The sequence below is a fragment of the Vulpes vulpes genome, chromosome 6 (genome assembly GCF_048418805.1).
Source record: "Vulpes vulpes isolate BD-2025 chromosome 6, VulVul3, whole genome shotgun sequence".
Lineage (NCBI taxonomy): Eukaryota > Metazoa > Chordata > Mammalia > Carnivora > Canidae > Vulpes > Vulpes vulpes.
This window is the reverse complement of record NC_132785.1, coordinates 20,792,622-20,816,768: the sequence shown is the minus strand read 5'-3', so window position 1 is coordinate 20,816,768 and position 24,147 is coordinate 20,792,622. Positions and strand designations below refer to the sequence as shown.

At 34.4% G+C, this 24,147-nt stretch overlaps 1 non-coding gene and 1 pseudogene across 1 annotated transcript; one reads left to right on the top strand and one right to left on the bottom strand.

The window, feature by feature from the left end:
* Positions 1–370: 370 nt before the first annotated feature.
* LOC112933481 (ubiquitin-ribosomal protein eS31 fusion protein-like) overlaps positions 371–24,147 on the bottom strand; it is a 76,444-nt pseudogene continuing 52,667 nt past the window's right edge.
* On the top strand, positions 19,261–19,363 carry LOC112933493 (U6 spliceosomal RNA). The gene has a single exon (XR_003237682.1). It is a non-coding gene; the product is annotated as a U6 spliceosomal RNA (small nuclear RNA).

Below are 24,147 nucleotides of genomic sequence, written 5' to 3'. Positions count from 1 at the left end.
ATTGCCCTGGGTAACATTGACATTTTTACAATATTAATTCTGCCAATCCATGAGCATTTTTAAATTTTTAAAAAAATTATCTTGTTTCTCTCAGGTTTGTATGTCCTTTACTTATTTGAAGATACATTTTTCTCTAAGTGTTGTGGAAAAGTAGCATTGGAGTTTTTATGAGAATGTTTTTAAAAGTTTGGATATACTGATCTGTTCATAACTTTGAATATTGTCATCCTTTATATGGACAATCTCTCCTCTAAGATTCTTTTTAAAGTGTTATTTGCAATTCCTCCATCAATGTCTCCTAATTTGATGTTTTTCTAAGAAGCTTGTGTTATTGTTGATGGAAAATTTATTGTATTGCATATTTTTTTAGTTAATGTCTTTTATTAATCTGTATAAATTCCTTGTCTTCCAGTTTGTTTAAACAATAGGTCAGACATCCACCACAATAGTGTCTGTCAAAGCCATGAGCCATAAAATCTCTAGCACCACACTCATTTGAAGGGCTCTCCCCACAAAGGCAACTGATTTTGCCATTCTTGTCCACTTTAAGTATTTCAGAACAGCCAGCTTAACCTTCTTCTTAGCCTCATTCTTCTTGGGATTGGAGTGAGACTTATTCTTCCTTTTCTTAGCACCACCAAGAAGTCTCAACACAAGATGAAGAGTGGACTCCTATGGAATGTTGCAGTCAAATACATCCATCTTCCAGTTGCTTGCAAAAATCAGTGTCTGCTAATCAAGAGAAATTCCTTCCTGTCCTAGATCTTGGCCTTTACATTTTCTATTGTATTTGGGGGTTCAACCTTAAGAATGATGGCCTTCCCCAAAAGATTTTTTTCATGAAAATCTGCATATTGGCAGAGGTTCCACCACAGATAATGGATCAAAAAGGGATTCTATTATATTTTTTATTTAGTAATTGCAATTTTATAAATTTAGGCAGTTATATTTTCTGCAATTGACGTTTTCATTTCTGTCTTGCCAATAATCATGATCCTAATTTCCCTTTTCTTGTCTTATGGAATTAGCTGACTTCTACTGTAATGTGAAATGACTAAGGTATATCAGTTTTTGTTCCCACTAAGCTGAATGGAAATGTTTTTAAAGTTTGATCACTCTGGATGACCTTAGCTCTGCATTTTTAAGATCCCCTTTACTAAGCTAAAGGAGTTCCCTTCTATTCTTAGTTTTTAACTGTGTATGTCTTTTGGGGTGTCTGAGTGGCTCGGTCAGTTAAAGATTGGACTCTTGGTTTCAGCTCAGGTCATGATTTCACAGTCCTAAGATCAAACCCCTAGTGGGGCTCTATGTTCAGTGCAGAGTCTGCTTTAGATTCTCTCTCCTTCTCCATCCAGCTCCTGTGTTCTCTTTCTCTCTCTCCCAAATAAATAAAGTCTTTTTAAAAATTAAAAATAAAGATATACACATTTAAAAATCATTTTTATACATTTTATACAACTTTTATACAAAGTTATTTTTGCCTTGATTTTACCTTTATGTTTTATATTTAACCAATTATGAGGTAGAGTTTATTAATAAATGTTCTCATGTTTACCTATCCTTAGATTCTTAGGAAAAACACTGCTAAATGTGATATGGGTAGATTATTTGAAAGCTAATAAATAATAATTCTCTCACCTAAAAAAATTGGAAAAAATAATTTTGGTTGATCAATTAAGAATGCAGATCAAAGGAAATCAAATTATTATTTATATTACCAAAGAAGACTGTGATAGGATATTTGGCTTATTTTTCTTACTCACGTAGACTTGCTAATTCTCCTGCTCAAAATTAGACAGATTTCCTCTTGGGGTCATATACACTGTTAGAAAATTCCAGGTCTTTCCATTAAGATTCTGTCATGGTAGGTAATTTTGGATTCCCCCTGTTTTCTTTTTTAAGATTTTATTTATTTATTTATGAGAGACACAGACAGAGAGGCAGAGACACAGGCAGAGGGAGAAGCAAGCTCCCTGTGGGAGGCTCGATACAGGCAGGACTCAATCCCGGGACCCCAGGATCATGCCCTGAGCCCAAGGCAGACGCTGAATGGCTGAGCCACCCCGGTGTGCCTTTCATTAGATTTCTGATTTGACTTTCTATGTCCATTATTGATTTGACTTTCTATGTCCATTATTGTCACATTTATTTATGTATCTACATATTTCAATAAATAAATATATCTTTATGAGAATGGAAGTCCCTGATTATTTGTAATTTACCTTGCCTTATCTAGCAGGTTTTATTATGGGAACCTTAAGTGGGAACAAAAACTGATAGTACTTCATTGAAATTCAGTTCTGTTTCAAAAGTATTTTGGTTTCTATTGTATACTATGTATTTTTTTATTTTTCTGTTCAAAAAAGGCTATTTCTTTTTTTACTCTGTGTGTAGATCATATTAGTTTGTTCTGGTAGTTTAAAAAAATTTAATTGTTATTGAGAAGATTATTTATTTTTATATGTGTTGTTACAGAGTTTATTCACTCAATGAATAAATATTTATACATCACCCAGTATGTATCAGATACTTTTCTAAGAACTAAGACTACATCAGTGAATCAAACAGATAAAAATCCCTAATTTAATGGATTGCATATTCCAGGAAGAAATTTGGGAGGGGAAAGCAAGATAAAGAAGCAAAATACGTTGTATGATAAAATCTAAGAGAAAAAAATAAGTAAGATAGGGAAAAGGAATAGGAATTTCAAGAAATGTAATGGGTCCAAATATTTATCCTGCTTGCAAACCAATGCATTAGCTTGCCACAATATTATGGATGTTGATTAAAAAGATGACGCCTGAGTCAAAGGTCAATGACATTATTACTGATGGCATAGCAAAAAACCATGAACATTAGCATATTTGCCTCAGTTCTGCTTGAACTTGAGTCCTGCAGGGTCAACAGTGATCAGCCAAGAAAGATAGTTGTACCCACAGGTTGTTACATTATAGAAGACAAACTCAGAGCATAAAGATTCTGAATCCTCTATAATAGAGAGTAAAAATATGTGTTATTTGTTCTGAAAGAGACACTATATTTTCCAAGATAGTTCATCATACAAATACAACAGAAAGATAGTAAAACAAAACAAGCAAAACAGAAATTTGTGTCTTTGTTCACAAGACATGCAGAAATGTAAGAAGCCCAAGTGTCTCCCCATAATAATCGCCTATTGCTTTTACAACTCTTGGCTTCAGTTGAATTTTCTCATGTGTAAACTGCTATTGGGCATTCTGAATAATATGATCAACAGTGGTTGAGATCAAACCTGTTCTATATATCTCACAGAGAACTTAATTAATTAAGGCTATCTTTTACAGGACTCCAAGCACCAGAATTTCTCAAAGAAAAGTTCACCAGGAACTGTGTTTAGGCTCATTTCAGAGAAATCATCCTAGTCATGTAAGGGCCACATGACCTACTAGTAATGTTTAAATATTTGCAAATGTTTCATAATCACTTGTAAGTGTATGTCACAATCTTAGGAAGGAAATAAACTAATTCCTAGGGTTGATTCCAGAGAAGAAGCACAGTTCCCAGAGGCCCAGAAAAAGAAAGTGTTGGTTACAACTGTTGGGGCCTTGAAAGTTGTACTTATATCTGCTAAGAGGCACAAGTCAAGAGTGCGTCCAACATAACCTCACAAATGGTAGATCTTAGGGTTTCCAGCTCAATTGAATAATTGAGTTTAGTTCTTATTTTTGGAGGGATAGTTATTCCAAGCTGCCTAACTCACCCAAACCACCAATCAAATGGCATTCATTTTCCCATGAAAAAACAGAGAAACAGCCAAGAGGATGAGAGTGAGAAAAACATCCTGAGGCATTGACAGGTATTTTGTGGAGGACATACAGGATCCACGGCCATCTTTTTGTTTCTGATAGATGCTTCAAAAGTTAGAGAAAATACCATTCAGATTGTAGCAGGGTTTTTTGGACTGCCAGAAAAATCAAGTATTGTAAATATGCCCGCATAATCCCAAGGAATTATATTTAGTGCTCAGGCCTCTGAACTGTGTCAGGGATTATTACTTACCTCTGCTGGTAGAGATCTGATAACAATGCAGTCAGGGCTGATGCAGCTGAAGCTTTGACTTGTCAACTAACAGGACATCATCTATAGAGTGAGATGTTAATGACATCAGAGATAGAGGCACTCATGCTAAATTCTGACTGGCCCACTGGGAGAAAATGCCAAAAAGATTTGTTTCACTAACACTTCTCTATGAAACTCTTCATTATCAAGATAATATGGGCAGCCTCAGCGGTTTAGGCGCCACCTTCAGCCCAGGGTGTGATCCTGGAGACTGGGGATCGAGTCCCATGTCAGGCTCCCTGCATGGACTCTGCTTCTCCCCCACCCACCCCTCTCTGTCATGAATAAATAAATAAAAGTCTTAAAAAATAATAATACTCTCCGGTATTCATGGTAGAGTGAAGTTCAAACATGTAACCCATTAATTTCTATTATGCACTCAGATGTAGAAGCAACAATAGTATATCCTAAAGGATCTCCCATACCAGGTCATCTTAGTCACCCTTCCCCACTGTGAAATTTACGGGAACTTCAGCCACTGAATCTGGGCACCCATGGTACAAGGCAGTATTGTAACTTTGTTGCCTGCAACTAAAACAGACATGAAAGTTTTATTTCTTCTCCTCTCCAAAGTTACTCAGAGTACATGGACCAATATATATGGTTTTCAGTTCTGATTGTGGGCAATGTATCTTTGGTTTACCTCTAATCATCTTAAAGCAGGTTAGATATACATCAGGGTCGAGAGAGAGGAAGAGGTCAGGGTTGCAGAGAAGAGTAGTTCCTTACTATTCTTTCTTTATCAAGGCTTTTGAGTTACAGTAGCCTCCCAATAAACAAAGCAGCACTCTAATAACAAAGCCTAACAAAGAAAATTTATTTGTAGGTCCAGCATCAGTATGGGAAACATGGGAAAATGATGGATTTGAAACAAATAGAAACTGACATGGTCCACTCTTTTGGCCATTCACCTTCCACATATATATTCTTGAAACCTAGATGTAGCCATTTCTCTTTCAAGTATAGATAATTTCACTTTGTTCCCAGAATATGGAGACAAAAAAGTCTCAGTAGTAATTGTATTCATCTCCAGTTACATTATTCAATTTCTGTCAAAGTATTATTTTTTAAAGATTTATTTATTTATTCATGGGAAACACAGACTGAGCGAGAGAGGCAGAAATGTAGGTAGAGGGAGAAGTAGGCTCCTTGCAGGGAGCCTGATGTGGGACTTGATCCCAGGTTCTGGGATCATGACCTGAGCCGAAGGCAGGCACCCAACCACTGAGCCTCCCACGCATCCCTGTCAAAGTATTATTGAACATGGATATCCAAATGTTCATTAGTACTCCATCAGAAATTTAGGAGAAATTGATAAGATTTAATTGTGGAAGCTAACAAAAATTATATGTAAAGTGAAAATGGAAAAAAGCCAAAGGAATAAAATTTTATATATGCATGCACATACATATACACATAACAAGCAAGGAGAAAATATACAAAGCCCTTAACGTCATCATTTTGAGGCCATAGTCTATAGCTATGACTTCTTTCTTCTACCACCCATTCCATATTTCCCTTGACATTGGTAAAATCTTCAAATGGTCTGAGTTCTTTACTTTGTAAAGTTATATAAATCTTCATTTTTGAATGGTCTGACTTTAGAATTTCTGCCTTACTTTGGATTCTGTAGCTTCCTGCTGATCTTTCCTATGGGAATGGAAGTACTGGGATGTACCTCAGAGAATCCCCTGGTCTCCAGACATATTTTTTCCTGTGTTCATCATACAGCAGTAATCCAATTTTTCCTGGATAATCAAAATTAATTATTCTGACCAGTAGAGACATCTTTTTAAGACATGTTTATTTAGTGGAGTAAGGACCTCAAAATGACTAGGTACTGATCTCATCTTCCAGTTCAATGGTACCGTCCTTGTATTCATTAGTGGAAACATTGCCTAAGTGAGAACTAAGATTTCCAAACTATCAGCGGTAAAAGTCATTGGTATGGAAAGCAAAACCTTTCTGAATGGGTTATTAAGAATAATGGAAGATCTTCATATATTTCTATTCCTTGATTCTCAGACCCACACATTCAGACTGTGAGGAAGACTGCACCATATTGCAGTCCTTCATTGAAAGCATATCCTTATTTGTGGGTCAAAGCCCCATCGATTCAGTGTTGTGTCCTGAGAGGTGTCATAACTGAGTCTGAATTAAGACATTCACTCAGATAGTTCTAATTAATGGGATTTGTATTAAGATCAATTAATTTAATGGATGTAACCTCATTGCTTTTCTTCCTTTTCTATAAAAGTAATTTCTTAACCAGAAACTATGTTCTGTATAGTATCATAGTGATAGATAAGCACTTTGGATGTGCATGGATGGCAGTGCCAGCAGAACCATTACAGGCAAAGAAGGCAAAACCAAATCTAGAATATGCATCTATTCTAGTGAAGATAAATCTCTGTTTCTTAATAATGGAAGAGATCCAATGTAATCAGCCACTAGGTTGCTGGCTAGTTTTCCGGGTAATAGTTCCATATAATGGGCTCAATGTTGGACTCTGCTCTTGGTAGAGCTGTAGCTTAACAGTAATGGTAAGAGGTAAGTCTATGTTGTGAAAACCATTACTAGACTCCTTTCTGCCAACATGGCCACTTTGTTTATGAGCCAATTGAACAAGCACTTAAGATATTTGGGGAAAAAGTATGACTCACATCCCAGAGCATATTATTTGTCTTTATGATTACTAAAATTCTCTGATTCAGTGGATGCTCTTTGGTGGGCATTCAAATATCTTTAAAGTCTGTGACTATTCTAAGAGATTCACCCACATATCTCTTCTCACATTCAAATGTGGCAGAGGTTGCCTTCAATCCAAAAAAGCTTACCACATATTATGCTGCAAAGTACAGCAACTTTTCTTCACCTTAGAGGGAATGTCTTGGCATGTTGCAGACCACTGAACCCCCAAAAGGGTTCATTTAGGTAACAAGGCTTCATTTAGGTAGCAAGCCCCTAAGATTTTGTTGTGTTTATCTCCTACCCTCTATTTCAAGGGCTGGAAACCTTTTTCTGTAAAGGACATATTAATAAATATTTTAAAATATGTGGTAGATATGACATCTGTCACAACTACTCCATTGTTTTAGTATAAAAATAACCAAAGACATTATATAAACAAATGATTATAGTTTTGTTCCAATAAAACTTTATTTATAAAAGATTGAGTTTGTCAATCTCTCCTATAGTTGGAATATGTCATACTAAGATATTCAAGTACTTCCTACTCTCATTAGATCCAATCAAAATTATGCAATCAGTAATGAGCAGTGGAATGTGAAAAAAAATCAAATGATTTACAGACAACAATATGGCAGAGGACAGAATTGACATTTCCCTGAGACTGTTGTGAAGCAGCACTGTTGGCCCTATTAGGTAAGGGAAAATTGCATCTCATAATTTTTACATACTGATATGGGGAAGCCAGTATTAGCCAAACCAATAGCTGCATACCAAGCGCCAGGAGTGATGAATTGCCCAATAAAGATACTATATCAAAACAGCAGTTGCAACAAGAGTTAAAACCAGATTAAGTCCGAAATAATTCAGTTTTACTTATTCTCTGACTTATGTGCGGACTAAACAGATGACATACATTGAGTTTAGTAAATATTACTACCAATGATTTTTAAAATACATTTATCATGACATTAACACCTGCAGTTTCACCAAGGACACAGCAGTGCTTCTGTTTATCTGGTAGGGAGGAGCAGGAGGAAGAGTCTCATGGTAATTGAATATGACTGTGAGAGGCTTGAGAAGAATGAACATGCTGTTGCAAGGCATCTCCCTAGGGTGGGGTGGGGGGGAGGTGGGGACACATGTTGCAGGTTTTCAAGTATAGAAAGGTGAATTGCAGAGAAGAAATAAGAGGGCATGATGATACTCCCACTAGCAAGGAAGGCTGTGTAAACTAGGGTCCAAAATCATCAGTTTCATCTGAGTCCAAAGTTTCCATTCCAAGTTTCAGGGCCCCTTATTTTTCCTAACCTACACCCTACTTTGTCACATGGGAAACTTGTTGAGGCAATGAATCCAGCTGACGTTGTATTTCTGCTGCACACAATTAAATACTGGATTTCTTTTTAGCAATATTGGTTCTGATGTTACAAGAAATAACATCATTTTATGGCTATCACAGAAGTTCTTTAGTTTTCAGACTGGATTTAAACTGAGAGATAAGACTTGAGCTGGTCATTTTCTTTCTGTAAGCAGTGAATTCAAAGGGGGGATGTAACACCACAGTCAGACAGTGATCTATAATTACCTGCATAACAGTCAAGTGGAGCAGCTTCTTGAGCTCTCAAGGTACCTGCTTCAGTTAGAATTTTATCATGATTGACCACATGTGATGACTTGACAAATGAGAAGCCATTGCATGCTATGCATTACCAGCTTCCCAGTAATAATTTACAAGGAGCACAACACTGTATTGAAACACAATCCAACCCATCATAGAGAGGCTGTCTGCCAGAATCATTCCCAGTGTCAACTCTATCAGTGAGATCCAATCACGGGTTGGAGAAAGCTCTTACTTTGAGAAAGGAATTTTTAATATAAAGAGTGTTCGATTAGACAAAGGTGGATGACTACGTAAAGAGGTAAGGCAATACTCAAAGAGATTTAAAATTAGTGAATACAAACAAAAAGCTACTATCTGTAGAGTAAGGGAGAGTGATGAGAAAAAGAAACCCACCCAAAGACTGACTTAAATCTATCTGAAGAGGATTAGGCCAACTCGGAAGCCAATAGCCCTCCTGATGTCTCAAAGCAAGTTGCCTGAGAGTGCAAGCTGGAGCTATGCTGTTGGAGTCACCCCCAGTTGTCACAAGGTGACATATCAGGATGGACATATCAGGTCTCAAGATGTGATCACTAGATTGGGAGAGTTGATGGAGATTACGGCCATGGTTGCCATGAATGGGGCTACTCTCTAGGGAAAGAGTTAATGCAGATAATAATAAGAAGTTGTTAGGTAGGGAAGTCGTTGTCTCAGTGGTGGTAGGAGCTTGCTCAAAGAAAGGGCCCACCGACTGGGAGACTGTGGCCTGAGGTTGTAGGCAAAAATGTTTTTTACATGGGGCCCTAGGGGTAGGTAGAAAAATGTCCCTTGAACTTGAATAAAATCTACCCATAAAAGCACCTTTGTGTCGGGAAAGTCTATGAGGCCAACTAATATTGTTGGGGAAATCTAACTGAAAACAAAATCTCCTGCCACCCAAGAAAAGTAGAAGGGAAAAAGCAGAAGGGAAATAAAACCAGTTTTATTATTGAAAGAATATTAAGCCATAATGTGACGTGCATCACAGCAATTCCTAAAGAGATTGCAACAACACTAGAAAATCTTACCCTTGTATATAGCCCTTTGATACATTATATTGTAAATTTTTTTTCAGAAAAAAAAATCCTTGATTAAGAGGACTTGACCCCACTATTTGTTAACTATAGCTTATTCTAAATCAGTTGTAATTGGAGTAGCCACTTGTTTTGCTAAATGCTTTTAAAAGAAAAAAAGTAATTTCTTGTATCTTTATGACAAGAGAAAGTTAGGTTTGCAACTTAGAGCCAGGAAACTGGGAGATATGGCTGACGTCTTGGATTTCCAAAGATGGATCCTGGACGTTGACCTGATGGTTCCCAGTTTCCTGGGATACTCTCACCCTTTGAATACAATTTAAAGGGGCAAAGAAAAAATGTACAAGTCTTCAAAAATAAACATATTATAAAAGAGAAGGAGGATGGGAGTCTCTTTCCTTATTTTTAGCAAGGAGAATTAAGCCTCATTTTTAATCTGAATTTATTCTTACAAGATGAGCATCAGTGGACCTCAGCAACCATACTTAACACAAGGAAAACTGGAAGCAGGACCAGAACTGGGAAAAGAAATGGCATCCTACCTCTGTCTCCTTAGAGTGTCACTCTAGTGCTTTCTCTTGACAAAGCTGAACATTTTGGTGAGCTGTAGAAAAGAGATTTTTAGGAAGAGGATATTGCTCTAGACAAAGAAGTATTGATTAGGAGCTGAGAGACAATAAATTGATAACCTTGCCCACATCTTATGCACACTTTGATTACTCTATTTTTTATTTCTAAAATGACTAATCCCAGAAATTATATCATAAAAGCATATAGAAATATAAATTATTACTCTTTACAATGATAAAGTCCCCATGTGGGACCCCACTGTTGTGTGGTACCATCATTTATTCAATCCATTGATGGACAGTAAGTTGTATCCACAATGCACTATTTAAAATTGCAGCCAATATTGCATTAATATATACTTGCATATGTATATATTTGGATTTTTGCCAGTGTATTTTAGAATAGATTTCTCAAAATGAGATCTCAGTGTAAAAGGGGAAACGCATATGTAATTTGCCAAATCCCTTCCATAAGGTTGTACCATTTTGCTTTCCCAACAAAATGTATGGGTTCTTGCTTTTCCGTAGCCTTGGCAACAAAGTATTTTTGCAAACTCTTGAATGTTTGCCAATCATATAGATAAGATATGGTGTATAAGCAAAGCTTTAATTTGCATTTGTATTTAGTTATATCATTTAATTCTCTCTTTTAGAGAGTTTATTCTTTTTACTCTTAATAAGTAAAAGAAATGAACTTAGGATTTGATTTTGGAATGCTGCCCTAAGCAGGCTTCTTTTATTCTCCTAGACATATGTATCTTTATTTTAATATTGATTTAAGCACAACAAAGCATTTATTAATGAGTAAGATATATTTCAGAAACATGCATTGTTTCTGGAAACATGGTTATTAGATAAAGAATTAATATAGAAACAATCTATTAATAGATTTAAGGGGATTGGCAAAGTAAGCTGAGAACACTATAAAAATAGATAAATACTGAAAAAGCTACATGAGACATGTAGAAAAACAAAAACTAATATCTGTGAATCTTGGGGAAAAAAATGTTAAGTTCAAATGAGAAGTCAGAGGAGATACAATAACATTGCTGATTAGATCTGTCTTAAGGTAAGATGCATTACTGGACCGGCAAAAAGTAAGAGAGGACAGGATACAAATCCTTCTTCAAAATAACTTGTTACAATAAGTTTCAAAAGTTATATTTAGATATAGAAATACAAATTAAGAACTATTTTCATAAGGAAAAAACAAACACAACAAAACAAAACTCCATTTTAAGCGTTTAAATCTTAACGCCACCCAATCACAACCAAACTTTTTGGACTAGATTTTTTTTTTTTTTGCATGATGAATTTATATCTGTTTCTTCTTTACTTCCTCACAAAAGATTACTGTTTTTAAAACTTACTTTTATTAGAGAATTTATACTCCATTTGATTTTTAGAAATAACTGTTTTGACTGCAAATATTCACTATATCATTATAATGGCAAACTCATGGAAATCAAATCTAATTTATCTGAGCTTATATTTGTTCACTTAACTACCATACTGATATGTACACTAGCCGGTCCCACTTTTACTGATATGGACAATAGTCGGTCCCACTTTTGTTGGAAGAAAATGTACAGGATGTATAGGAGTGAAGTAGTATGCATTAAGGCGAATGATGGATAAGAGAAGTATTTATAAATTCAACACCAAAAAAACCCAAACAAATAAAAGAAAATTTAGTAAGAATTAATAGGAGCTGATATACTTCAGCTGGTGGTTCCTTATCACTTTTTTATGCGTGCCTGACCCTCAAACAATATCTCTGAAAGTACTGTAACTCTTACAAATTCATTCACTTCTGTCTCAGCAGAATAATTTCATTAATACATAAAGTTAGAAAATAGTGCCCCTTGTTTTTATAAATAAATGAATTTTAAATACTTACATGCCTTGGGTTATCTTCTCAAACAAAATTTTAATTTTCGTTTGACTTAAACATAATTATTTGCAATGAGTTTCAGAAACATCAACTTCATATATACAGAAAAGAAAATGTAACCTGATTTCTTCATGTGAAAAGGTTGTTTTTTTTTATTTAAAAAAATATGAATTGTCAGTATAATTTGATGGCTTCTTAGAAAAGTAGATGTAATCTCAGACTTAAGTTATATAAGAATAGGATATAGATCTAGTGAAAAGATAGCCTCATTTAAAGTTTGATGGTTAGAATTTATCTAGAGATGATATAGAAAAGCCCACGTGCAATCTCATTATAATTCCACAGGCAAAGAGTTCACTAACAATGTTAATTTGAGATGGCGAAGAGATGAAAATACTTTTGCTTGTGACCTTCAAGTACTCACTCTAAATCAGGTATCAGTAAATATAGACAGGTCTCAGAGATTATACCAGATGTAAAAAGTTATAACAATTTATAAATAGTGATGAAATGAATAAAGGATTTGCACCTAAAACATGACAAATGGGAGGTTTATTATTATCTCAAATGATATTAGAAAAAAATTATATCTGCTCAATATAACTTTTTTCAAATATTTAAAACAATATTAAAATTAAGATTGACAATCTTTGTGGTAGACTGTGGTTAAATGAGACTGGATTGGCCATCCTATCAGTTCATTCTCACTGTTAGCCACCAGAGGGATGGTCATTTGCTTGAGGTAAAAGATATAAGAAGCTATAAGGCACAATTGCTGCTCCCCAGTTTACATCAATCTATTTTTATTGAAATAATTTTAGTACCTTTTTCAGTAAGTTAACCAGATGACTTTCATTGTTTCTTTGTTTCTTTTTAAGAATACTCCTTCTCCAACACACATACACAAATGCATACACATGCACACACATGGACACAGGCATAGAGCAATGAGTTTGAAATTGTTAACTTTTTGACAGTTAGCATATATTTCACCTGAATAACATAAGTTTAGATCGGATTTCCGTTGTAGAATTTGTCTGATTTGTAAGCATTTTTATTTTCTTTGTTTTTACTTTGTTCTTTTTAAGAGTATGTCAAATTTCATATATATAGATTTTATCCATGTTCAAACTCTACTGGCATGGCTAAGACATACTAAATTCTTTTATCATTTTACAAATTCTGTTGTGTGTTTGTTTTTCTATTTGTAGTTTATCTGGGGAGATACAGATAACATTTATGATCTTTACTTGCTCATATGAGAATTGCCGCTGTTAAAATACCCTGAAAACAGCATTTCAAATTAAGCCAAAAATGATTTGCCCCATGCTGTTGTCATCTTGTGTGAGACTTAAACAAGAAACAACTGTGAAATAAAAGCTACTAGTAATGCCCAGAAAACTGAAGTGAAACATAAAGAAACTCAACCATGACTGGATAGTACATTTTCTTTCCCCATGCTTCTACTAAATGAAAAGAAGATGATAATGTGTGACATAAAGTTGTGAGAGATCACAAAACAACAGATTTTAATTCTAAATATAGTAAGAATTTATAAAATGGATCATTTCTCTAGTAGTTTGGTCTTCATAATTGAACAATGATGCACTAATGGTGTATTAAATGGTGATCCATTAAGTGTGATATTCTTTAAAATGAAAAGAAACGCTTCCTGAAAAATTGAATTTTTTATAACATGAGCATCCATATTAGAAGAATTATTTCATACTGGATTATTTCTATTAAAATCACTGTATATTTATTGTTGGGCCAAGAACACCAGTTTTTAGAGCAATATTTTTCCAAGTCTTTGACTGCTATAGGGGCCATTTTCTTGACAAGTTTTGTTCTATTTCTCAGGTTTTAAAACTCCAGACCCTGGGGTCATGTGAATGCAGTACCTGATGGAGTAGAAAGAAACTGAACATACTTCAAATTGACTACACTTCAACTCAGTGTTCTCTTAAGTTACATGAAGCATGATGAAAATCGTTAATGTATGTGAGATCATTAGTTCCATTCCCAACATTATCCTTTTTAAAAGAATCAAACACGATTCATAATTAAAATGATACCATCAATGAAGATGTCATTTAGAAGGATGATTATTAGCCATTAAAAAGTGAAAAGAGCTATTTATTCCCACATATGATCTCCTGTGTGGGCATCTTGGAAATTGCAATAGTATTTGAAGCCATGTTTCAACTCAGAATTCATGTATCAATAACCATGTGCTATAAAAGCAATTCAGAATAGTTCTATAAAAATCAATTTACAGTTAAATTTATATTTAATATTCACTATGTGATTTTCTCTTATGAAGTTCTTATGAAATCTTACTCCAGTTGCAATTTGTTTAATGGAGAGTGAGGCACACATATATCTGTTTGTACTATTAGCTTATTATTAGGTGAACCATAAATTTTTAAATTTGTGACCCCAATATCTAACATTTTGCTCTATGATGGACTAAAAATAAATGAGCATTTTATGGATTTTTTTTGTTTTTAAACATTTCTTAGCATGTGAATGATTTAAAAATTAATTTAGGCTTTTTAAAAATAATATAATGTAATATAGGAACTATATTTTAAAAGCTCGTCACGTGTTGTTACACTACTCCATCAACTGCATTTTTGTGCATACATAATATTGAATTTGAGCCTCATAAAAACTTTATTAAGTTAGTACTATATGTTTAGAGAGGAGACACACCAAAGAAAACTTGCCTGAGACCCAAATGTTGGTAAATGACAAAGTCAGAATTCTAAAGCAGACTTGTCTGGTTCCAAATGCTTTATTCCTTGCACTGTGAGAGAGTATTTATTATTTAAACCTGGCTCTGGAATCTTTTATAACATTTAGTCGATTTAGTCTAAATCAGTAGGGTAATATGTAAAACACATAACAAGAGGGGATCAGGGATCCCTCCCTGGGTGGTTCAGCAGTTTAGTGTCTGCCTTCTGACCAGGGCGTGATCCTGGAGTCCCGGGATGGAGTCCCACATCGGGCTCCCTACATGGAGCCTGCTTCTCCCTCTGCCTGTATCTCTGCCTCTCTCTGTCTGTCATGATTAAATAAATAAAATCTAAAAAAAAAAAAAAAAAAAAAAAAAAAAAGAGGGGGGGTATTTAGTCTAACTAAAGTAGAAGGGGAGAAAGTTTTGGCAAAGTCTCTATACTTAAACCACAATAATCTCATAGTTTTCAGTCTTAAAACTTTCCTTTTATTTATGTGTTTGGTTTTCTTTTTATTCTGATTCTACAAATATAGATTACTAGAGCTCTGTTTCCAAATATTTTTACAAATTAATTGAAATCAGTAAGTTAATAATTTTAATACATCTATGTGTTAATGTCTGTGCCAACCCATATACTTTTTTTCTAAGACAAGTAAAAATGTTATTGTATTTCCAAGGTTGGAAGCATTTTTTTTGTGATGATATCAGCTGATCTACATCTGATATTTATAACAGATATGCACGGTAAGGATCGGTTCAATAAAGAAAGGGTTATGACGTGAGAAATAAATGAAAGACATTGATAATCAATCATGGAGTTCTTTCCTACTTAGCATGGACAAGACCTCAAAAATCCTCAAGAAGTACTCCAGGCAGCCACTACCAATTGATCAGAGTTGGCATATGAGTTGAAAACCTATTTACCATCTTTGCCCTCAATTCCATTCTTAACACAGTTGCCAATCCTGTCTTTCTAACATTCCATTCCCCTACTAAAATCCATCGTTGACTTGACATTGCCTTTAAGATGAAGTACGAGCTCTTGAATATAACAGAGAATGCTAACACAGCTTCTGCCTATCTCTTCAGCCTCAATGCCATTCTAGTCCCCAAAATACATGTCAACACAGACATATGTGTATACCTTCTTCCTCTCTCGCTCTCTCTCTCTCTCTCACACACACACACAATACACTCCCCAGTAGACACACACATACTTTAACGTACATTTATAGACAAACACACAGACACACATCTGTATTTAATTAAAATGATAATAATTTGTAAAACTCCTCCAAATCTTCAAAAAGTTGTATATATTGTCTCTATTTCACTCCCCATTATCCTTCATGCTTTTTTTTTAAAAAGATTTTATTTATTTGACAGAGAGATAGCGCAAGCTGTGGGAGTGATGGGCAGAGGGATAGGGGAAAGAAGAAGCAGACAACCCTCAGAGCTTGAAGCCCAATGTGGGGCTCCATCCAGGACCCTGAGGTCATGACCTAAGCCTAACTGACACTTAACCCAATGAGCCACTCAGCATCCCATCTTTCACGCTTTTTGGATTACATACTCCCTACTTAGTCTTTTTGACAAATCTCTTCTTTGATTAGCTGGACTGAGATTTGTGTCCAAGAAGCCTCCTTTATATTACTTTTTAGAAAACCATTAGCACATACTATGTGCTAATGTCATCATATTGACTAGATTTCATTTATTAATATTGGGTTAATTATCTCTCTATATAGATTAAACATATGTGAGAGTAAATATGATAATTTACTTGATACTTGTTTTCTGATGCATAGGATGTATACACTATGTAGTAAGCATTCAACAAGTTATTTGTTGTATTAATTGAACATGTATTTTTCACTATTTTATAATATACATACTAATACATCTTTATCACATTATATGTGTTATTGTTAAAAGTGTTTTGTATGTACTAATTCACTTAACCCTCACAACAGCCTTTGAATTAAAGACTACATTCCAACTATAGAGATGAGAAACTTAATGTCTTTATTCAATTCTCCCCAAAGGCCACTAGGATGAGGATTATTAAGCAAATGATTTATCTAGAAAGTGTTCCCAGGAGAAACCAGAAAGAAATGGAGGAAGCAGGTTGGGAAGGTAAAGAAACCAAGTAAGGTGTAATTTCTGGCTAAGCATGGCCTTATCCCAGAGGAAAGTTCTAGAATATAAATTAGGCCTTATATATGGTCCTGAAGGCAAATGAGCTGAATTTTCACCCTACTGCACCAGTTAGTCCTCAGCTAACAATACCCCAGGCAGGTATAAGCTTCCAGGCACATCCTATCTCTCAAACTACAGTTAAAGTTGTTTCTTCATCTTTTACTTTATCTTCATGTTTTCTTTATCTTCTTATCATTATTAGTAATTACAACATTGTTAGTTCAAACCAAGAATTAAATAGCATAGAATGAGATAGTACAAAGCACTGAACAATGTAGCCCATAATATGTATTCCATAAGTGGGAATATTTACAGAAACCAAGTCTAATTATTTCATTTTTCTACCTCAAAGTTTGTGGGTTTGGAGATTCAAGGCTTGAAAAGGCACATGTTAATGATTAGCTTGTTTGAATGATTATAAGGGATCAGAACATACGATTGTTCCTTTTATAGTGCCCATTTCTTTGCCTTTGTAGAAAGAGAAGAACAAAATACACAATGTTAAGAATCCTAAAAATAATGGTATCATGAATAAAAGACTTTAATTTGCAGAAAAATAAGAATGTTCCCCTGCTGAAAATGACTCATTTATAATAATCTAAGTTTCAGGAATATATTAGCTGTCTCAGAACCTAAGAAATGTTTAATGCAATATTGCTTTTCATGTATTAAATTGTTTTTACTTTGTTTTTCTTTTTTGGTGACTAACTGTGGGAAAAGAAATTGAATATCTTATACTATTCAATGGCTACTACTTCACACAGAACGGACAACACAGAAATGTTTGCTAATGGTATATTGAAAGCAATTTTTGCATTAAACATTTAAGTTTTATACTCATTATCAATGAGACATACAAACAATTAACAAGGCACACACTGCACAACAAAGCCAAGTCTGTCAAATGGGAATTAGTAAGAAAATTCAATAGATAATAATATTGAGTATGACAGGCTGCAAATTAAGGTGACAAGAGGTAAGAAATGACTTTCTGTAGAGATAACCTAAATCATGACCCAAAGGAATGGAAGGAGTTGATCACCAAAGAGCCAGGAGATGCGTTTTTAGGCATAAGGGAAATCAAATGAAAAGTACCTGAAATAGGAAAGAAGATAGTATGATATAGAGTCAGTCAGAGAACCAATAATGGGGACATAATGTGCTGGGGAGAGAGTGAAGTAACATTAGAGGTGCAGAAGAAGGCCAGACAAGAATTGGCCCTATTGTCCACTTTATTCTAAGTTAATGAGAACTAGGTGGTTACTGATCAAGAGCTTTAGAGAGCATAATGGAAGTTGTGAGAAGGACCATGGAGCATGAGAGTATACAATTCAGAATACTGAAATGAAAATAGAAGGCTAATTGACAAAAAGCAAAAAAAAAAAAAAAAAATCTTTTTTAAATCAAGGGAATTTAGTTCTAGAAAGATGGTATCATATACATACATCACATGGTATCATGGCCACATATTCTATCTTTCACTACTGCAAGCTAGTGGGGGTATGATGTAGTGATATATGCTCTGATTTTTCCTAGAATGTTGAAACAAACACACACTCCCCTTCTCTGACTCACAGAACAATTCTAAATCTCCCTATAGGTATTAGCATGACGAAGAAGCCCTCTTTCATAAATAAGAAACTTTTCCCTATTTGGGTACCTCTTCCAGTTACACAGTTACCATAGCAAATTTGTGCTAAAATCAAGATCCTTACTCACAATATTTTGACTTTGTCAGTCTCTCTAATCCATTTACCTCACCATTGTTCTGTCTTCTCACATCCTGTCTTCACTTCTTTCCATAACTCACTTAAATTTTATAATCCATCATCAATAGTTTTAAATCCTTTCTATTTAACTTATTCCCCTGACACTTAATCACAATCTTTGCTTAATTGTTTAATTTCCTTGACTCTATGATTCTTGGCCTCAAGGATATTGCCTATTTATATGATGGTTATTTACTTAGCACTAAGAAGGCACTAACTATATTTATACTTATATCTTTCTATTAATGTTATAACTGAGTCTAAAGATTTATTGATATAGCCAACTTGCCCAGTAAAAAATATTAAATCAATAAGAAGCAGAGTATTATAATAAGAAACAATAATTTAAGAACACATTCTGGGACCAAAAAAAAAAAAAAAAAAAGATATACACGTATCTATCTTCTAAGTTCCAGGCACACAGAAAATAAGAAGAGTGGAAAAACAAATTATAAAATAGTAAATAGGCAAATAATACATACATTACTAATATTCCCATTTAGCACTGTAGCTATAAAAACTGAAGTAGCAAATAATTCAATTTCAAATTAGTGATAGTATATTTTTATTATATTATTTATTAATTCCTTTAGGAATAAAGATTCTGTTGGAACAAAAATTAACATCTTGTTATAGCAGCACATACACTAACACTGGAACTAGACAGAGAAGATTTGTAAGGGCCTTGAACAAGGATGACACACAAATCCAAGAAGTGTTTCATATTAAAAAAATAACATAAGAAATGTCAATTAAACTTTTATATTAATTTAATCAGATTTGGGGGTGACATTTTATTTTGTAGCCAAGGCTACAATGATTTTAAAATATCATCGGTATAATTGATCCATTTTTATGTGTAACTTCACAGTGAAAAATAGTATTCTAAATTTCGAGACAGAACAATGAAATTCAGTCTCTCAAATGACCAATGAATTCAGGCTGAGGATTTGATTATCTTATTATTTTGGTCTCATAAAGTATATATGTTGATATAGTGTATACATATATATATACACATAAAATTAAGTAATATATATTATTACTAAGTAATTTATTAGTGCTTGAATCTTATTCTTTTCTAAAATCCCCTCTGGGACAACTGAAGACCAGCTTTATCAACACTGAACAGATTCTTAGATAATATCTTTAAAACTTGTTGCAGTATTTACAAATAAAAATATTGCTTTAGTATATGTGTCATGGGTAATGAATGAATATACCCACTTTCTATGTTTTAGCAAAAGAAATGCATTACAGTTAAAGAGAACCATAATTTCCGGGAGCCATAACATGCCATTTTCTCTCTCTTTTGTTATTTAAAATAATTTACAGAAGCCAGAGCTGAGGTTTAGTAAGACATTTCATAACCCAATGTATTCATAATTCATTGCTGTGTAACAAATTAGCCCAAAACTTAGCAGCTGCAAGCACAGACCACCTATTATCTTACTGTTTCTGTAGGGCAACAATTTGGAAACAATGTAGTTGAATGAATTTAACTAAGGATATTTCACAAAACTGCAATCAAGATGTTATCGAGACTGCATTGATTAAAGGCTCATATGGAGGAGGAGCTGCTTCTAAGCACACTCACATGGCTGTTGGCTTAAGACAACAGGTTCTTGCCATGTGGTCAGTTCTACAGGAATACAGACACTGTGACAACCTTTCTTTCTCCAAAGCAGAGTAAGAGATAGAGACAACTAAAGTGAGAGCAAGAGAGAAACAAAAAAGGATTCCCAAGATGGAAGGTTCTTTTAAAAACCTGATGCCAGATATGACATCCCATTACTTCTGCCATATTTTGTTTATTAGAAGCAAGTACAAACTTACAGCCCACATTTAGTGAAGGAAATTACATCAGAGCATGAATGAGGAGAGAGAGTTCTTTGAAGGTCATCCTAGAGCCTGCCTACCAGAGTTTTCCATTAGGTCTCCAATGAGTCATGTATTTCTACTATAAAATGTACTCTATCTCCTCCAAATTACCTGGAGTCTCATCCTTATAGCATTAATTCAAAGTCTATAAGCACAGCATCTAAATCAAGACTAGGTATAAATAAGGCAATCAAATGTAGTTGCTTAAGTACAGCCCCTCAAGTGCAACTTCTCCAAATCTGTAGATCTGAGAAAGTAAAAGAGATAAGCAACCTGCCTCCATTTCCCCCACCAAAACACCCAACATATATAATACTGGGATAGTCATAAGGTGGTCACTACAGGTATTCTAGTTCAAAAAAAAAAAAAGAAAGAAAGAAAGAAAGAAACATTGGGAAGACAAAGGGAGAAACTAGTTCATAGAAATTGTAACATCCAATCAGACAAATATAGGCAGCTCTTAGAGTAGGTTTCAGGCCAGGGAATTATTTTTTATGAATTTCAATTCAGCCCTCAAGGTTCTGGGTACCATCCTCTTAGTCATGTTTCTTTTTTTCTTTTCTTATTTTCATGAAACATAACACACATCTGCAACTGATAGACTAGGCAGTTAACAAGATGTGAGCAGGGAACATGGGTTTTGTGACTGTTAAGAAGTTTCAAACAGCTGAGAGACAATGTGGGGAATATGCATGCACTCTCTTTTATGACTGTGGCCCTACAGTAATCTATAGTTTCATGGTAATACATTTACTTCGAAGTTCTGACCCCCATTGTGGAGGATGGCTGCCATGACCATTCCAACAAGCACTGTATAGGGCCGAAAACTTCCTATACCAACCAGTAGGAAGAGTCCCTAAAATGATTGGAGGCATACTACCCCAGCTATAACCCATAACCTATTCAAACATAAAAAGAAAAGATGACCCAGGCCCCCATGTAGTCGTCACCTCTAGGCCTGCCCACTCTCCAACCTCCAGAGTGTACTTTTGCTTTAACAGCTATACATGCTTCCTTGCTTGCTTGCTTAAGAGTTTGGTTCTGAATTCTCTCTTGGTTGATCTCAAGAATTGAAGCCAGGGAATGGGATTAGCCAAGGACAGAACTGATAGATCTCTCAGAGTCCTTCTTGCTAGTTGGATTCCAGGGATCCAAAGTTCTCTCTTAATTTTATACAATCTCTGACTCTCAATCCAAGCAGATGATGTTTTTGCCTCTCAAATACCAAATCGGTGTCTTAACCTTATACCAACAAAAGAAGAGGAGCAAACAAAATCTGAAGATAGCAGACCTAATAAAATGATAGGCTCTTCACTTGAAATGTATGTAGTATGATTGTGAATATTTCAATAAAGCTGTTATGTAAAAATTTTCTATCAGATATAATTTACGTTTTAAAAAAACAAAAGTAACTTCAGCATGTTAATGATGATAGAAATTTTCACTTTAATCCTCTTTTCTAATTTAGAAAATAAACCTTTAAAAGTTTTCAGAAGTATTAGCCAAGAGCAAGTAAAAGGATGTATCTGTAAGGATAGATAGGTGATGGTGAAAGGTCTCTATGTTGGCTAACATAAAATCATGTCTAGTATTTGTCACCGTAATACAACACCCAGATATTTGGACAAAAATGAGCCTACTTTCTGCAGCCTAATACTCTTTTCTTCCCCTGGGCCTCACATTGATTGGTCCACAAAAGTAGTTCATCTGTGAATGAATGTTTGGATTGCAAAGGGTAATAGTAAGAATATGATGATAATTACCTTGTATGCTTAATTTTATGTGTTAACTTGACTGGATTAAGGGATGTGCAAATTGGGACTCTTGAGTGACTCAGTGGTTGAGTGTCTGCTTTTGGCATGAGGTGTGATCTCGAAGTCCAGGATCAAGTCCCGTATTGGGCTACTTGTAGGGAGCCCGCTTCTCCCTCTGCCTATGTCTCTGTCACTCTCTGTGTGTCTTTCATGAGTAAATAAATAAAGTCTTAAAAAAAAAAAAAGAATAGCCAGTAAAACATTACTTCTGGGTGTGTCTGTGAAAACGTTTGTGAAAAAGATAAGCATTTGTACTAGTAGACTGAGTCAAGAAGGTCTGCCTTTACCAATATAAGCATCTCCAGTCCACTGGAGGCTGAAAAAAAAGCAGAAGGGGAGGAAGGACAAAATCTTTCTTTTGTCTCTTTCCACCTGAACTAGAATGTCCTTCTTCTCCTCCCCCAGAGCTGGAATACTAAAAATTAAATAAAACGGGATAAGAAAAATTGAAATTTTGCTCTAGTTGAATAAAGGAAACATAGATAATATTCACTTGTTTGAAGAGCTTATTTTTTTCTAATGACTCTGTAATATATTTAGAGCTATGAATATCTATCAATATGTGTCAGGTTTTAAGTTATAGTTGAATAAAAAGCATACTTTGCTCATTTTACCAAGTTTGCTAGTCAGTTTGTCAAGATTTTCCATCCACAATTGAAAAACTTAGAGAAAACATTGTTTTCAGTCTTATATTTTTTAACAGAGGGCAAAATGTGAGTTGAACTGCATATTTTTCCATTAACATTAGTTCACTTCTCTCTTAATTCACGGTTTTCAATAAAATGTCCTACCTTTTAAAATATGCATTGTTTTATTGTATTGTTTTGTTCCAGATAAGCTACTATTCAAAGCATATCCTATTAAGTCTAATTCTTTGTAACTTGGGTTGCCTTTCATATGAAAGAGCTCATTCATCCTCCAAGAAATGACAGTACTTACTGCATGTTAAGCATTGTGTTAGCTTCAACCAGCTGATGGAAAAGACAAAGGTACTGCCCTGAGGTAAAAGACCTTACCATGTAATGTGCCTCATCTTTAAAACCTTTTTTATTTTGAAAGAACTCAAAGTGCTTTATTCCAATTTTGTATCATGGTTGGATTTTTGACTGACAGTTTAGAGAAGGTCCTAGAGCCATTATTAATAATAAAACAGTTTTGTCTTTTTTCAGTTCTTATCAGGTCCTACTCACCAAGGCTAAATACTTTACTTTTTATGACAAAAGCGTCATGTTCATAATGGCAGTATGAGTCAGGCGCTACTTTTTAATCATCATTTTAAAGATGTTTTCCAACATCCAGAACTGTGAGAGAATAAATTTTTGTCATTTGGAAAAATAAATAAATAAAATAAAGATGAAAATAGTAAATATTAATTTATGTCATATGCTCAATGTAAATTCACTAAGTGACTCATAGGTGAAAAACATTATTTTGATTAGAAAATTCATATTCTATCTAAACAACTGCTTTCAATTGTTTCTATATCTTTGTGTTCAATCTGTCAGACACTATCAGTTTATTGTTTTAATATTAATGGTTCCTTTAAATGTATGTTTAAGACTATTTTTTAAGACTATTTTTTAAAAATGTATGCCACTGTCATATATAGTTGTATAAAATTAAGGATGTATAATATGATAATACTACCTTTAATCAATTTCTAGAATGAGGAGCTGAGTGATATAAAGCCAAATAAAACTTCTAGGCATGAAACATGAGCCTTGCAAGAAATTTATCTGTATTCTCTCTCTTTCTCTCTCTCTCCTATTTATTTTATTTTTATCTCCTGTTCTTTTAGATATTTTTATCCTGACTATCC